This window comes from Lutra lutra, chromosome 8 (genome assembly GCF_902655055.1).
Source record: "Lutra lutra chromosome 8, mLutLut1.2, whole genome shotgun sequence".
Taxonomy (NCBI): Eukaryota; Metazoa; Chordata; class Mammalia; order Carnivora; family Mustelidae; genus Lutra; species Lutra lutra.
This window is the reverse complement of record NC_062285.1, coordinates 51,175,846-51,191,560: the sequence shown is the minus strand read 5'-3', so window position 1 is coordinate 51,191,560 and position 15,715 is coordinate 51,175,846. Positions and strand designations below refer to the sequence as shown.

Genomic DNA, 15,715 nt, shown 5'->3' with positions numbered 1-15,715 from the left:
GAGCAGAGAGCCCGATGTGGGGCTCGACCCCAGGACCCTGGGATCATGACCTGAGCTGAAAGCAGAGGCTTTAACCCACTGAGCCACCCAGGCGCCCCTGGCTTACCCTTTTAAAACTTAACCAGTTTGAAGGGGCACCTGGGTGGCTCAGTTGGTTAAATGACTGACTCTTGGTTTCTGCTCAGCCCATGATCTCAGGGTCTTGAGAACAAGCCCCGTGTCAGGCTCCCCGATGAGGGTGGAACTTTGTTTGGGATGCTTTTGCCCCTTTTCCTTTGCCCCTCTCCCCACCCATGCACGCTCTTTCTCTCTCTAAAACAAGCAAAGACTTAATCATTGTGAAGTAGCAGTGCTGAACGTGTATAGGCATACCTTATCCTATCATGCTTCACTTTATTGTGCTCTGCAGTTACTGTATTTTTTACAAACTGAACATTTGTGCCAGTCCTGTGTTAAGCAAATTGGCACCATTTTTCCAACAGCATTTGCTCATTTCGTGTCATTTTGGTAATCCTTGCAATATTTCAAATTTTTAAAATTGTTATATTGTTCATGGTTATCTATGATCAGTGATCTTTGCTGTTACTACTTTAATTGTTCTGGGGTGCCATGAACCCATGTAAGACGGTGAACTTAACTGATAAATGTGTGTGATCGGAGTGCTTCATTGGCTCTTCCCCATCTCTCTCCCTCTCTTTAAGCTTTCAAATAAGTAAATAAAATGTTTTTTGTTTTTGTTTTTGTTTTTTTAAAGATTTTATTTATTTATTTGACAGAGAGAGAGATCACAAGTAGTCAGAGAGGCAGGCAGAGAGAGAGAGAGGAGGAAGCAGGCTCCCCGCTGAGCAGAGAGCTTGATTCGGGGCTCAATCCCAGGACCCTGAGATCATGACCTGAGCCGAAGGCAGAGGCTTTAACCCACTGAGCCACCCAGGCGCCCCTAAATAAAATGTTTTTAAGTGAAGAATCAAAAATGACACCAAGAGGAGAGGAGGAGGGAGGGGGTATTTTTTTTTTAAAGATTTTATGTATTAATTTGTCAGAGAAAGAGAAAGAGAGCACAAGCAGGGAGAGCAGCAGGCAGAGGGAGAAGCAGCTCCCTGCTGAGCAAGGAGCCTAATGTGGGACTTGGTTCCAGGATTGTGGGATCATGACTTGAGTTGAAGGCAGACACTTAACCCACTGAGCCACCCAGGTCATCCCTTAAAGATGTTTTAGAAATTGATTTTTCTTTTTTTAATAATTGGGATTAATTATTGACCTTGTTTATAGTTTATGAAAGCCATTGCTTTCTCAGTGACTAACAATGGAAAGGCTGTGGTTGGGGGAGCCGGATGATCCTGAGTAAAGAATAAGATTCCAGGGGCGCCTGGGTGGCTCAGTGTGTTAAAGCCTCTGCCTTCGGCTCAGGTCATGATCTCAGGGTCCTGGGATCAAGCCCCAAATCGGGCTCTCTGCTCAGTAGGGAGCCTGCTTCCTCCTCTCTCTGCCTGCTGCTCTTCCTGCTTGTGATCTCTGTCTGTCCAATAAATAAATAAAATCTTAAAAAAAAAGAGTAAGATTCTACTATTTATTTATTATGTGAACTTGAGAAAGCAGCAGGCTCCTCTGAATCTCAGTTTCTGAATCAATACCAAAATGGAAATGATACTTGTCTTATTATCTTCTTTGTAAGGATTATGTTAGATAACGAAGTCCTCTAGGACTTGGAATATGGTAGGTAGCCAGCAAATGTTATTTTGCCTTCTCTTTGCCTGACAGAAAGATAATAAAATAATAGGTCAGTTGCAACTATCTTGTGTATACTTTTCTACTTTGTTTGTTTTTGATATTACCTTGGGTAATCACTTTTGAAAAACTAGGTCGGGGCACTTTTACTTTGCTACTGTGAGTTTTCGGTGGTGGTTTTTTTTTTCATGTCATTGTTCTATTTTTGCATTACATCTTATAATTGAAGGCCAGTCTTTTAAAGGTTTTATTTAGGGACGCCTGGGTGGCTCAGTTGGTTAAGTGTATGCTTAATGTGGGTTCAGACTGAAAACCCAAGATCAAGAGTCATATGTTCTACCACCTGTGCCAGCCAGGCACCCCAGGAAAATACTAATTTTTTAGGTGATATAGTGATATTGTGCTTTGTTTTATAAAAAAGATTTTCTTTGTCATGGCCACCTGGCTGGCTCAGTTTGAAGAATGTGCACCTCTTGGTCTCAGGGTCATGAGTTTGAGCCCCACATTGGATGTTAGGATTGCTTAAATAAATAAATAGATAAATAAAGTTTTAAGAAAAAAATTTTTCTGGCTTATATGTGGGAATATTTTAGAATGACATGGTATATTTAGTATTTGTTTTGAAATCATGTGGGCAGTGGAGAAATAGGTAGAGCTACAGATGAAGCAGTTTGTCCATGAATAATTAAGCTAAGTAAGAAGCTATTGAAGCTAAGTAAGAAGTATGTAAGGATTCATTATACTCTTTTGTTTACTTTTGTATATGTTTTCCATTATAAAAAGTGAAACAGTTCTTGTTATTAAAATTTGCTTCCTATCCTCTGCCCGGAGTGTCATCTTTTTTTAATAGGTAGGATGTGAGCAACTTTACCACAACCAGACTAGTTATTGCTTAAGAATATCACTGAGGGACGCCTGGGTGGTTCAGTTGGTTGGGCGACTGCCTTCGGCTCGGGTCATGGTCCTGGAGTCCTGGGATCGAGTCCCGCATCGGGCTCCGTGCTTAGCAGGGAGTCTGCTTCTCCCTCTGACCCTCCCACTTCTTGTGCTCTATCTCTCTCATTCTCTCTCTCTCAAATAAATAAATAAAATCTTAAAAAAAAAAAAAAGAATATCACTGAACAAAACTGTCAGGAATAAGCCTAAACAAAGATAGAAAAGGGGAAAAAATGGAGGAAGAAAGGAAGTGAGTAAGAGAGAAGAGGGAGACTAAAGGAAAGAAGTCAGGGACAGTGGAAGGTTGCCTTAAAGTGTAAGTCTCTACTCTCATTCTTAATTTTTTGTCTAATTTCACCTCTAAATGATACCTTTAGTAGCTAGGTAGGAACCTGAGATTCTGTTCTATAAGAAAAATAGCTGTTTTGTTTTAATATATCAGTTTAAGCGAGTAAGGATTTCCCCTTTTTCTATATTCTTTATAGATGCTACTATATTATAGCTGTTATGTACATAGTATATATTTATGAGACAGTGGATACTGGACCTTGCAGAAATTCTTACATAATCTTACACATTGCTATCCAGGAACTGGATAGAATTTTCTCCTTCAGAGAAAGACAAATACCATATGATTTCACTCATGTGGAATTTAAGAAGTAAACCAGATGAATATAGGGGAAGGGAAGGAAGAGAAGATAACATACAAACAGAGGTATTTATTTGACAGAGAGCACAAGCAGGGGGAGTGGCAGGCAGAGGGAGAAAGAGAAGCAGCAGGCTCCCCTCTAAGCAAGGAGCCCGATGTGGGGCTTGATCCCAGGATCTGGGATCATGACCTGAACTGAAAGCAGATGCTTAACTGAGCCACCCAGGTGCCCCAAGAGACTCTTTTTTTTTTTTTTTTTAAAGATTTTATTTATTTATTTGACAGACACCGCAACACATGCAGGGGGAGTGGGAGAGAGAGAAGCAGACTTTCTGCTGAGCAGGGAGCCCGATGTGGGGGTCAATCCCAGGATCCTGGTATCATGACCTGAGCCAAAGGCAGACGCTTTATAACTAAGCCACCCAGGTGCCCCAAGCCCCAAGAGACTCTTAACTCTAGGAAACAAACAGGGTTGCTAGAGGGAAGGTAGATGAGGGGATGGGGTAACTGGGTGATGGGCATTAAGGAGGGCACGTGATGAGCGCTGGGTATTATATGCAACTGATGATCACTAAATTCTACCCTTGAAACTAATAATACGGTTATGTTAACTAAATTGAATTTAAATAAACAATTTAAACAAGAATTTTGTCCTCCTTTATTGGAGCACTTACCCTTTGTTTATACAGTTGACCCTTGAACAGTGCCAGGGTTGGGGATACCGAACCCCTGTGCATTTGGAAGTCCAGGTATGGCCTTTGACTCTCCCAAAACTTAACTACTAATAGCCTACTCTTGACCAGAAGCCTTACCAATAGCATAAACAGTTGATTAATACATATTTTGTATGTTATATGTATTATATGCTGTATTCTCACCATAAAGTTAAAGAAAAGAAAATGTTATTAAGAATATCATAAGGATGGACAGCCACATGCAGAAAAATGAAATTGGATCATTTCCTTACACCACACACGAAAATAGACTCAAAATGGATGAAGGACCTCAATGTGAGAAAGGAATCCATCAAAATCCTTGAGGAGAACACAGGCAGCAATCTCTTCGACCTCAGCCGCAGCAACATCTTCCTAGGAACATCGCCAAAGGCAAGGGAAGCAAGGGCAAAAATGAACTATTGGGATTTTATCAAGATCAAAAGCTTTTGCACAGCAAAGGAAACAGTTAACAAAACCAAAAGACAACTGACAGAATGGGAGAAGATATTTGCAAACGACATATCAGATAAAGGGCTAGTGTCCAAAATCTATAAAGAAGTTAGCAAACTCAACACCCAAAGAACAAATAATCCAATCAAGAAATGGGCAGAGGACATGAACAGACATTTCTGCAAAGAAGACATCCAGATGGCCAACAGACACATGAAAAAATGCTCCATATCACTCAGCATCAGGGAAATACAATTCAAAACCACAATGAGATATCACCTCACACCAGTCAGAATGGCTAAAATTAACAATCAGGAAATGACAGATGTTGGTGAGGATGCGGAGAAAGGGGAACCCTCCTACACTGTTGGTGGGAACGCAAGCTGGTGCAACCACTCTGGAAAACAGCATGGAGGTTCCTCAAAATGTTGAAAATAGAACTACCCTATGACCCAGCAATTGCACTGCTGGGTATTTACCCTAAAGATACAAACGTAGTGATCCGAAGGGGCACGTGCACCTGAATGTTTATAGCAGCAATGTCTACAATAGCCAAACTATGGAAAGAACCTAGATGTCCATCAACAGACGAATGGATAAAGAAGATGTGGTATATATACACAATGGAATACTATGCAGCCATCAAAAGAAATGAAATCTTGCCATTTGCGACAACATGGATGGAACTAGAGGGTATCATGCTTAGCGAAATAAGTCAATCGGAGAAAGACAACTATTATATGATCTCCCTGATATGAGGGAGAGGAGATGCAACATGGGGGGTTAAGGGGGTAGGAGAAGAGTAAATGAAAAAAGATGGGATTGGGAGGGAGACAAACCATAATTGACTCTTAATCTCACAAAACAAACTGAGGGTTGATGGGGGGAGGGGGGGTGGGAGGGTGGGGTTATGGACATTGGGGAGGGTATGTGCTATGGTGAATGGTGTGAAGTGTGTAAACCTGGCGATTCACAGACCTGTACCCCTGGGGATAAAAATATATGTTTATAAAAAATAAAATTAAAAAAAATATATCATAAGGAGGGGCGCCTGGGTGGCTCAGTGGGTTAAAGCCTCTGCCTTCAGCCCAGGTCATGATCCCAGCGTCCTGGGATCCAGCCCCACATCAGGCTCTCTGCTCAGCAAGGAGCTTGCTTCCTTCTCTCTCTCTGCCTGCCTATCTGCCTGCTTGTGAGACCTGTCTGCCATATAAATAAATAAAATCTTTAAAAAAAAGAATATCATAAGGAAGGGTGCCTGGGTGGCTCAGTGGGTTCAAAGCCTCTGCATTCCGCTCGGGTCATGATCTCAGGGTCCTGGGATCGAGCTCCGCATCGGGCTCTCTGCTCTGCCTGCCTCTCTGCCTACTTGCGATCTCTCTCTCTGTCAAATAAATACATCTTTAAAAATATATATATCATAAGAAAAAAGACATTTATAGTACTGTATATCGAAAAAAATCTGCATGTAAGTGGACTCTCACAGTTCAAACCCGTTGTTTAAGGATCAGATGTAATTGGTTTTTGGTATTTAGTGCTCAGTTTAGCAGCAAGTCTTCACCTCTGCTCCTTATCTCCGATCTCTGCCCCATTCCAATTATAGTTTAAGATCTTGAGTTTGAGGGGCACCTGGGTGGCTCAGTGGGTTAAAACCTCTGCCTTCGGCTCAGGTCATTATCTCAGGGTCCTGGGATCGAGCTCCGCTTCGGGTTCTCTGCTTGGCAGGGAGCTTGCTTCCTCCTCTCTCTGCCTGCCTCTCTGCCTACTTGTGATCTCTGTCAGATAAATAAAATCTTAAAAAAAAAAAAAAGATCTTGAGTTTGATAAAATAGGTTAACACTTCTCCTAAGAATTAGTTTTGTTCAGATCACTGTCTTTTTGAGATTTAAAGTATTTTAGGAAGTAGAAGATAATGGATCCAGGACTTAGGCTATATAGACTCAAGTGTTTTAATATTCTATCCTACTTTTTTTTTTTTTAAGATTTTATTTATTCACTTGAGAGAGCGAGTGAGCATAAGCAGGGTTTGGAGAGAGGGGCAGACTCCTCACTGAGGCGGGAGCCTGACAGGGCTGGATCCCTAGGACCCTGGGATCTTGAGCTGAGTGGAAGGCAGACTGAGCCACCTGGGTACCCCAATAGTCTATCCTACTTTAAAAAATAGTATGTCGGGTTTATTTGTTTGTTTGTTTTAGCTTTTATTTATTTATTTGGGGCAGGGAGAGAGAGTGGACAGGGAGGGGAAGCTGCAGAGAGAGAGAGGGAGAAGCAGACTCCCAACCCAACAGGGAGCCCGACACCAGGCTTGATTCCAAAACTCTGGGATCATGACCCGAGCTGACTGAGCCACCCAGGCGCCCCTAGTATGTCAGATTTTTAAGAGACTTTTATTTTTTTATTTTTTTTTTAATTTTTAAAAAGATTTTATTTATTTGTCAGGGAGAGAGAGCAAGCACAGGCAGACAGAATGGCAGGCAGAGGCAGAGGGAGAAGCAGGCTCCCCGATGAGCAAGGAGCCCAATGCGGGACTCGATCCCAGGACGCCGGGATCATGACCTGAGCCGAAGGCAGCCGCCCAACCAACTGAGCCACCCAGGCGTCCCGAGAGACTTTTAAAAATTTATTTATTTTAAAGTAATTGTGGGGCATATGGCTGGCTCAGTCAGAAGAGCATCTGACTCTTGATCTTGATGTCTCGGGTTCAAGCCCCACATTGGGTTTGGAGAATACTAAAAATATAAACTTAAGAAAAAATATCTGCACCTAAATGGGGCCCAAACAAGACCTGAGATCAAGAGCTGGATATTTAGGGTGCCTGGGTGTCTCAGTTGGTTGAGCATCTGCCTTTGGGTCAGGTCATGATCTCCGGGTCCTGGGATTGAGTCGTTCCTCGGGCTCCCTGCTCAGCGGGGAGTCTGCTTCTCCCTTTCCCTCTGCCCCTCTGCTTGTCCTCTTTTACTGTTTGTTTCAAATGAATAATAAAATCTAAAAAAAAAAAAAAAAAAAGCTGGATGCTCTACTGACTGAGCCAGTCAGGTGCCCCAACTTTTATTTGGTTTTCATTATATAATAGATGTTTGGACTTCGTATAAAACAAAAGTTTCGGACGCCTGGGTGGCTCAGTGGGTTAAGCCGCTGCCTTCGGCTCAGGTCATGATCCCAGCGTCCTGGGATCGAGTCCCACATCGGGCTCCTCGTTCTGTGGGGAGCCTGCTTCTCCCTCTGCCTCTGCCTGCCACTCTGTCTGCCTGTGCTCGCTCTCTCTCTCTCTCTCTCTCTGACAAATAAATAAAATCTTAAAAAAAAAAAAGATTTAAAAAAAAATTAAAAAAAAAAAAAGTTTCAGCAGAGGCTGCTGGGAAGATGGTGGAGTAGAAAGACCCTGGCTCACCTCCTGCCATGTGGCAACCTAGAGAACACACTCATTGGCATAAATAACCCAGAAAACGACCTTAACAGTCTGGCAGAACAGACTCTCTGCAGCCAGACATAGAGAAGAGGCCATAGTGAAACAGATCACCCCCTCAGATTGCTCCTGACAAGATCCCATCAGAGCAGTGCCACAAGCCTAGAGGTGTGTGCACAGCCCAGACAAGGGTCAGCGTCACTCCAAAGTGAGTCCTGCTCCAGGGAGAGGGGAAGATAGCCACATACCAGTCTGACTGTGACCCCAGCAGTGGGTTGGGGGCAGAAAGCTGGTCTGACTGCAGGACCCCCACCCCTGACCAATAAAAGCTTCTCAGAGAACAACACAGGGAAAGTGCCTGCAGTTTGGTGCTACTTCATCTCTGGCAAACACCTGGTCTTACTGAACTCAAGACCAAGGCTACCTGGGACCAACCCACTAATACTACCGGCACCAGACTCTGCCTGCAACAGGCAAAGAGAGCCATTGCAGACTGAACCAAAGTCAAGTATATCCCAGCCACAATAGAAGTGTGCACAAACACATAAGGAGACAACCCTGAAGCACCATTTTCTGGTGAAAAGGAGACATTGCACTGGAGGGCACTACAGGACCTCTTTATAAAGCCATTGCTTTCAAGTGCGGGAGATGTAACTGACTTTCCTAACACAGAGAAACAGATGTAGCAATAGACAAAATGAGGAGACAGAGGGATATGTCCCAAATGCAAGAGCAGAACAAAATCACAGCAAGAGACCTAAACAAAATGGAGACAAGTAATATGTCTGATAGTGAATTTAAAGTAATGCTCATAAAGATACTCAGTAGAATTGAGAAAGGATTGTAGGACCTCCATGAGATCCTTCACCAAGAAACAGGAGATCTAAAAAAAGAACCAATTAGAAATAACTCACTAAATGAAAATAAAAATAGACCACCTGGAATAAATAGCAAACAAGAGGAAGTAGAAGAACAGATCAGCAACCTAGAGGACAGAGTAATGGAAAGTAATCAAGCTGAGCAGATGAGAGAGGGGGGAAAATTCAAAATGAGAATAGGCCCAGGGAACTCAGTGACACTGTCAAGCATAATAGTCATAATATAGGGATCCCAGAAGAAGGGAGCAAGAAGGCAGAAGATTTATTTTAAGAGATAATAGCTGAAAACTTCCTGAATCTGGGGAAGGAAAGAGAAATCCAGATCCAGGAGGCATAGAGAGCCCCCAACAAAACTAATCCAAAAAGGTCTGCACCAAGATACAAATAAGCTGGCCAAAAGTAGTGATAAAGAGAGAATTTTAAAGGCAGCAAGAGAAAAGAAAGCAGTGACATACAAGGGAAACCCCATAAAGCTATCAGTGGGTTTTTCAGCAGAAATTTTTCAGGCCAGAAGGAAGCAGCATGATATATTCAAAGTGCTGAAAGGAAAAAATCTGTAGCCAAGAATATTCAGCAAGGTTTTCATTCAGAATATAAGGTGAGAGAGAGTTTCCCAGACAAACAGAATTCAAAGGAATTCATGACCAGGGACAAAACCAGCCACGTCCTTATTACACTTGATGCCATTGGCTTGTGGGTCCCAAGTTCACAGTCCAGCCACCCTCCTGCCCGAGTCAGCATGCATGGCCTGCCACCTGCTCAATGCCAAGTCAGCACGCCCTCACCTCAGAATGACAAGGGCTCAAACTGACACTCTTCTCAAATTCCAGCCACTGTACTCAAGTTTGTGCACAAAAGTGGGCATAATTATAACAGTGGAATGAAGCAACTCAAACAGTGACACTAATTCTGTGGAATATATAATGGATAAAAAGAGTGTGCTAGGCTGAGAACATCTCCAAAAGGCACATTAAAGAACAATACATACAGCATGATTCTGTTTGGTAAAAGAAACAAGTCCGGGAGAAATAAGACAAAACCAGAGAGGGAGACAAACTATAAGACACTCTTAATCATAGGAAACAAACTAAGGGTTTGGGAGTGGAGGGATAGGGTAACTGGGTGATGAGCATTAAGGAGGACACTGATGGAATGAGCACTGGGTATTTCTTTTTTTTAAGATTTTATTTATTTGACAGATAGCAAGAGAGAGAGAACATAAGCAAGAGGAGCTGCAGGCAGAGGGAGGGGGGAAGCAGGTTCCCCACTGAGCAGGAAGCCTGATTCAGGACTTGATCCCAGGAGACTGGGATCATGATCTGAGCCAAAGGCAGACACTTAACGACTGAGACATCCAGGTGCCCCTGAGCCCTGGGTACAATGTAAGACTGATGAATCACTGAACTCTACCTCTGAAACTAATAACACACTATATGTTAATTAATTGAATTTAAACTTAAAAAAAAGAAAAGAACCCCCTTGGGGCGCCTGGGTGGCTCAGTGGGTTAAAGCCTCTGCCTTCGGCTCAGGTAATGATCTCAGGGTCCTGGGATCGAGCCCCAAATCGGACTCTCTACTCAGCAGGGAAGCCTGCTTCCCTTTCTCTCTCTCTTCCTGGCTCTCTGCCTACTTGTGATCTCTGTCTGTCAAATAAATAAATAAAAATCTTTGAAAATAAAAAATAATAATAATAAATAATCTTTTTAAAAAATAATAAAAATAGGGGCGCCTGGGTGGCTCAGTGGGTGAAGCCTCTGCCTTCGGCTCAGGTCATGATCTCAGGGTCCTGGGATTGAGCCCTGCATTGGGCTCTCTGCTGAGCTGGGAGTCTGCTTTCCTTCCTCTCTCTCTCTGCCTGCCTCTCTGCCTACTTGTGATCTCTCTCTCTCTGTCAAATAAATAAATAAAATCTTAAAAAAATATTTAAAAAAATAATAATTTATTTTAAAAACCCTCCCCATAAAACCCCCCAAAACCCAAAATGTTCAAATGGGTATTAAAGAAATACAGAAAAAGTCTGTGTTTTCACCCCATCCTCCATATACCTAATTCCTTTCTAGTAGCCATAATTATTAACTGTTTCTCTTATATCTTTTTAGAGATACTTGTATAAATATTACATTAGACTTTGTGACATCTTTGTGACTTGTAAAAAGCAAGCTAGAACAAGGTTAAGGACTTGATATACCTGATGTATTGCTGGCTGGTTGCATATGTACATTTTATTTTGATCTGGAAATAGACTAGGCACACGTACCTTTCATATCATTTGGTTAGGCCAGTTCCTTCAGGTGTGTAGTATTGCCAGTATTTATTGTTTGGTGAGTCAAAAGTATTTCTGTAATGAAAAAGAGTTCTATAATGAACAGAGGAGCAGAATCTTTTCATGACTTTGAGTCTTAGTAAGACCAGATCCCCAGTATTCTTTGGGTATTCTGGGTGTTCTTTGAACAGGTAGTGTGAGGGTGGAAAAGAGGAGTGCTGGTGTTTCCTGATTTCCTGTGGGTTTATTTGATTTATTTCTGGCTAAAATGAAATTGTGTCCAATGATGACTACATGGCAAATGATGAGGTAGGGGAAGACAGACTATCGGCAGGCGTTCTCTTTTCCTGTCTTTTCTGTATCTGAAAAAGCCGTATTGTGGCAGAGCCAGATACACTTCCCTTTAGCCACGGAGATCCATGATGCTGCTATTCTGGTTCACTTTGCAGTTCCTTCCCAGGCCGTATACTCTCCTGAACACAGATGATGCACCAGCCAAGCTGAATAGTGGAGGCGTTGGGTAATGCAGGATAACACTCAGTGGGGGCTGAGTTGTGTTCCACACCTATTCTCCCCAAGCAGCTGGCTGTCATGTTCTGACTTCAGCTGCTTAACCCTTAAAGATCCTTCTACCATCCTGAGAAGTTATTAAACCCTTTGCTGTGTGTTTCCTGGTACAGATGAGGTATTGCCACACTGACATGTACCCACAAACTGGTGACATGGTTGGTTATTACTTGGGTTGCAGGCATGGGCTTGTGCTCCTTAAAACCAATGTGTCTAAAAGGGGTCTGCCCACCACAGAACTGCCCATATACTTCAGTTGAGGGCTGTGGCTCTGATTGGTTTCTGTAAGCACCAGTCTATATAAGAGATTTTCCTCTAGCGTATTTGAGTCTTAGTTCAAATACCTTTGTTCCTTCAATGTTCTACACTGACTAGACATTACCAATTGCCTGGGAACTTAGAACTGTTCTCTTTCCAGAAGGAGAGAAACAAAGGATATAAGGTCATGTAAAAGGCAGCTTTATGTGTTTACTCAGCTGTTTGCACTGGTTTGGATACTTTTAGTATTTGGGTTTCCTGTACCTTGGTTCTGCTAAATGAAAAGCAAAATGATATCACAGAGGGAGTGGTGAAATAAGACTGAAACTCAGTTTCTTTTTTTTTCTTTTTCTTTTTTTTTTTAAGATTTTATTTATTTATTTGACAGAGAGAGATCACAAGTAGACGGAGAGGCAGGCAGAGAGAGAGAGAGAGGGAAGCAGGCTTCTTGCTGAGCAGAGAGCCTGATGCGGGACTCGATCCCAGGACCCTGAAATCATGACCTGAGCCGAAGGCAGCAGCTTAACCCACTGAGCCACCCAGGTGCCCTGAAACTCAGTTTCTAAGTGTCAAAAGAGAATAACACATCCTCTGTTCGACCTCACAGAGTTGTCAGGAAGATCAAATGAAATCGCTAAGTGTGAAAGGATTTATTAAAGTTTAGACAAATTGATAGAGAACAGAATTCTGTGTTAAATTGCATCTTGAGGATTTTTGAACAGTGAGATGATTTTTTATTCAGTTTTAAAGAAAGCAGAGTTTCTCAAGAGCTTCTGACACAAATCTTCCACCCAAGCCTTCAAGGTAGAATGGTTGGTTCATCATTCAGGGTCCCAAAAGGAAACAGATGGCATATCCAAATTGAGTAATTTGAGAAAGATTTAATAAAGAGACCATTTACAAAGGGGTTTAAGGAAACCAGTGAGAGAGAGCAGAGTACCCTATGGCCAGCAATTACAGAGCCTATATTACCTCATTACCTCTAGATCTAATAAAGGAAAATACTGAGAGAGATTACCTCAGAATCTGGGAGTAGCTCTATGGAAAGTACTGTGGGCTTCAGTAGTACACAGCCAAATCATGGTGCTTTGGCAGGAGCTAGGGAAATAAATACTCTGATCTCATTTTCCACCTACTCTTTGATCTGCTACTGGTGTACATCTGGTTAGTCAAATCCAGCTGGAAGCCAGAGGGCAAGGGAGCCTGTGCATGTACTCTATATGGTCAGCTTCCTGGTACACAAAGCAAGTTTGGTAAGAGTGGTGAATAGATCTGGAAATGCAAATGGATTCCTGGGCAGCATGCTGTGGTATATGCTTAACTGTGGATTCTGTAGTTACTGTGGCTGAGTGTTTTTAAATATCAGTCGTACACTTGAGACCCAGTCTGAGCACCACCTTATATTATGTATAAACATAAATAACTCCCTGGAGGCCGTATGGTTTGTGCACTTTACTGTTACCATCTTGGTATTCAAGGGATCCAGGAAACAGATTGCTGTTATAATGGTGAGAGCCATGAAAGAGGAGGAGGAGATGAGCTGGAGATGGTGTCAGGTTTACTTGAGTTAAGAGGAAATAGTAGAAAGTGCTGAGTCAACTTTTAAAACCAGCTATGGTAGACACATGGTATGTGTGCTCTGGTTCAGGCTCTGCATTTTCCAGAAATGCCTTTTTGTTTTGTTTTACTATTAATATTGTTAATGTTTATTTTTCTAGAAAAGAGGGAATGTAGGAAATATCCCTCTTTTTTTAAGCTTTTTTTTTATTAATAAGTATTATTTGTTTCAAGGGTAGAGGTCTGTGATTCATCAGTCTTACACAATTCACAGCATATCACAACACATCACAAGCATAGCACATACCCTCCCCAGTGTCCATCACCCAGCCGTGCTTTCCCTCCCATGCCCCTTCCCTCCTACAATCCTCAGTTTGTTTCCTGAGATTAGGAGTCTCTTATGGTTTGTCTTTTTCTCTGGATGGTCTTGTTTCATTTTTCCCTCCCTTCCCCTATGATTCTCTGTCTTGTTTCTCAAATTCCTTATATCAGTGAGAGTGTATGATTATTGTCTTTCTCTGATCGACTTACTTCACTTAGCATTGTACCCTCTAGATCCATCCATATCATTGCAAATGGCAAAATTTTGGTTTTGTTTTTTTTTTTAAGATTTTATTTATTTATTTGACAGAGAGAGATCACAAGTAGATGGAGAGGCAGGCAGAGAGAGAGAGAGGGAAGCAGGCTTCTCGCTGAGCAGAGAGCCCGATGCGGGACTCGATCCCAGGACCCTGAGATCATGACCTGAGCCGAAGGCAGCAGCTTAACCCACTGAGCCACCCAGGCGCCCAAAATTTTGGTTTTTTTATGGCTGTTTAATATTCCATTGTATATATATACCACAACTTCTTTACCATTCATCTGTTGATGGACATCTAGGCTCTTTCCATACTTTGGGTGTTGTGGACATTGCTGCTATAAACATTGGGATGTTTGTGCCCCTTTTGGATCACTACATTTGTATCTTTAGGGTAAATACCCAGTAGTGCAGTTGCTGGGTCATGGGATCGCTCTATTTTCAACTTTTTGAGGAACCTCCATACTGTTTTCCAGAGTGGCTGCACCAGCTTGCATTTCCACCAACAGTGTAGAAGGATTCCCTTTTCTCCGTATCCTTGCCAACACCTGTTGTTTCCTGACTTGTTAATTTTAGCCATTCTGACTGGTGTGAGGTAGTATCTCACTGTGGTTTTGATTTGTATTTCCCTGATGCTGAGTGATGCTGAGCACTTTTTCATGTGTTGGCCATCTGGATATGTCTTCTTTGGAAAAATGTCTGTTCATGTCTTCTGCCCACTTCTTGATGGAAAAGCTTTTTTTTTTTTTTTTTTTTTTTTTTTTTTAAGTAATCTCCACACCCAACATGGGGTTTGAACTCACAATGCTGAGATCAAAAGTCACATGGTCTTTCAACTGAGCCAGCCAGACACCCTGGAAATATCCCTTCCTTGCTCTGATATGATTAATGGTTGTTCTATATTTCTACTTGAATTTCAAGAAAATATATTAATCTTAGAACGTTTCTATCTAGAAATGAAGTAGGCTGATGCCAACCTAAGCTGAATTCTGTGCTAGTTCATGCTAGCCTGTGGCTGTCTAATATCTTAAGATGTTTTTAGTGGTTGGAATGCCCTCTTCTCTCTACCCATTCCTATCACATTTTTAAAAAAAGATATTATTTATTTATTTGACAGAGAGAGACACAGCAAGAGAGGGAACACAAGCAGGGGGAGTGGGAGAGGGAGAGGTGGGCTTCCTGGCAGGAAGCCTGATTCGGGACTTGATCCCAGGACTCTGGGATCATGACCTGAGCCAAAGGCAGATGATTAAACAACTGAGCCACCCAGGCTCCCACTAATCTACTTTCCTTTTTTTTTTTTTAAGTTTCTTTCTTTTTTTTTTCTTTTTTTTTTTAATTTGACAGGTGGAGATCACAAGTAAGCAGAGAGGCAGGCAGAGAGAGAGAGGAGGGGAAGCAGGCTCCCCACTGAGCAGAGAGCCTGATGCAGGACTCGATCCCAGGACTCTGAGATCATGACCTGAGCCAAAGGCAGAGGCTTCAACCCACTGAACCACCCAGGCGCCCCTAATCTACTTTCTATCTCTATAGACTTGCCTGTTCTAGACATTTCATGTGAATCCAGTCATACAGTATGTGCTCTTTTGTGACTGACTTCTTTCACTTTGTGTGTTTTAAAGTTTCATCAGTGTTATAGCATGTATCGGTACTTCATCCCTTCTTATAGCTGAATAGTAATTTTCTGTATGAATATACAACACTTCATCTATTCATCAGTTGATAGACAT

General features: G+C 42.2%; 1 protein-coding gene across 6 annotated transcripts in view; it reads left to right on the top strand.

Annotated features, from left to right (window-relative positions):
- RBMS2 (RNA binding motif single stranded interacting protein 2) overlaps positions 1–15,715 on the top strand; it is a 94,307-nt gene that overhangs the window by 50,373 nt on the left and 28,219 nt on the right. The window contains exon 1 of one of the 6 annotated variants that reach the window (XM_047742021.1): positions 3,981–4,062. The exons of the other annotated variants lie outside the window; for them this stretch is intronic. The gene's annotated coding sequence lies outside the window, so the exon portion shown is untranslated. Of the gene's footprint in view, positions 1–3,980; positions 4,063–15,715 lie in introns of those variants that run through there. 6 annotated transcript variants of the gene reach the window in all.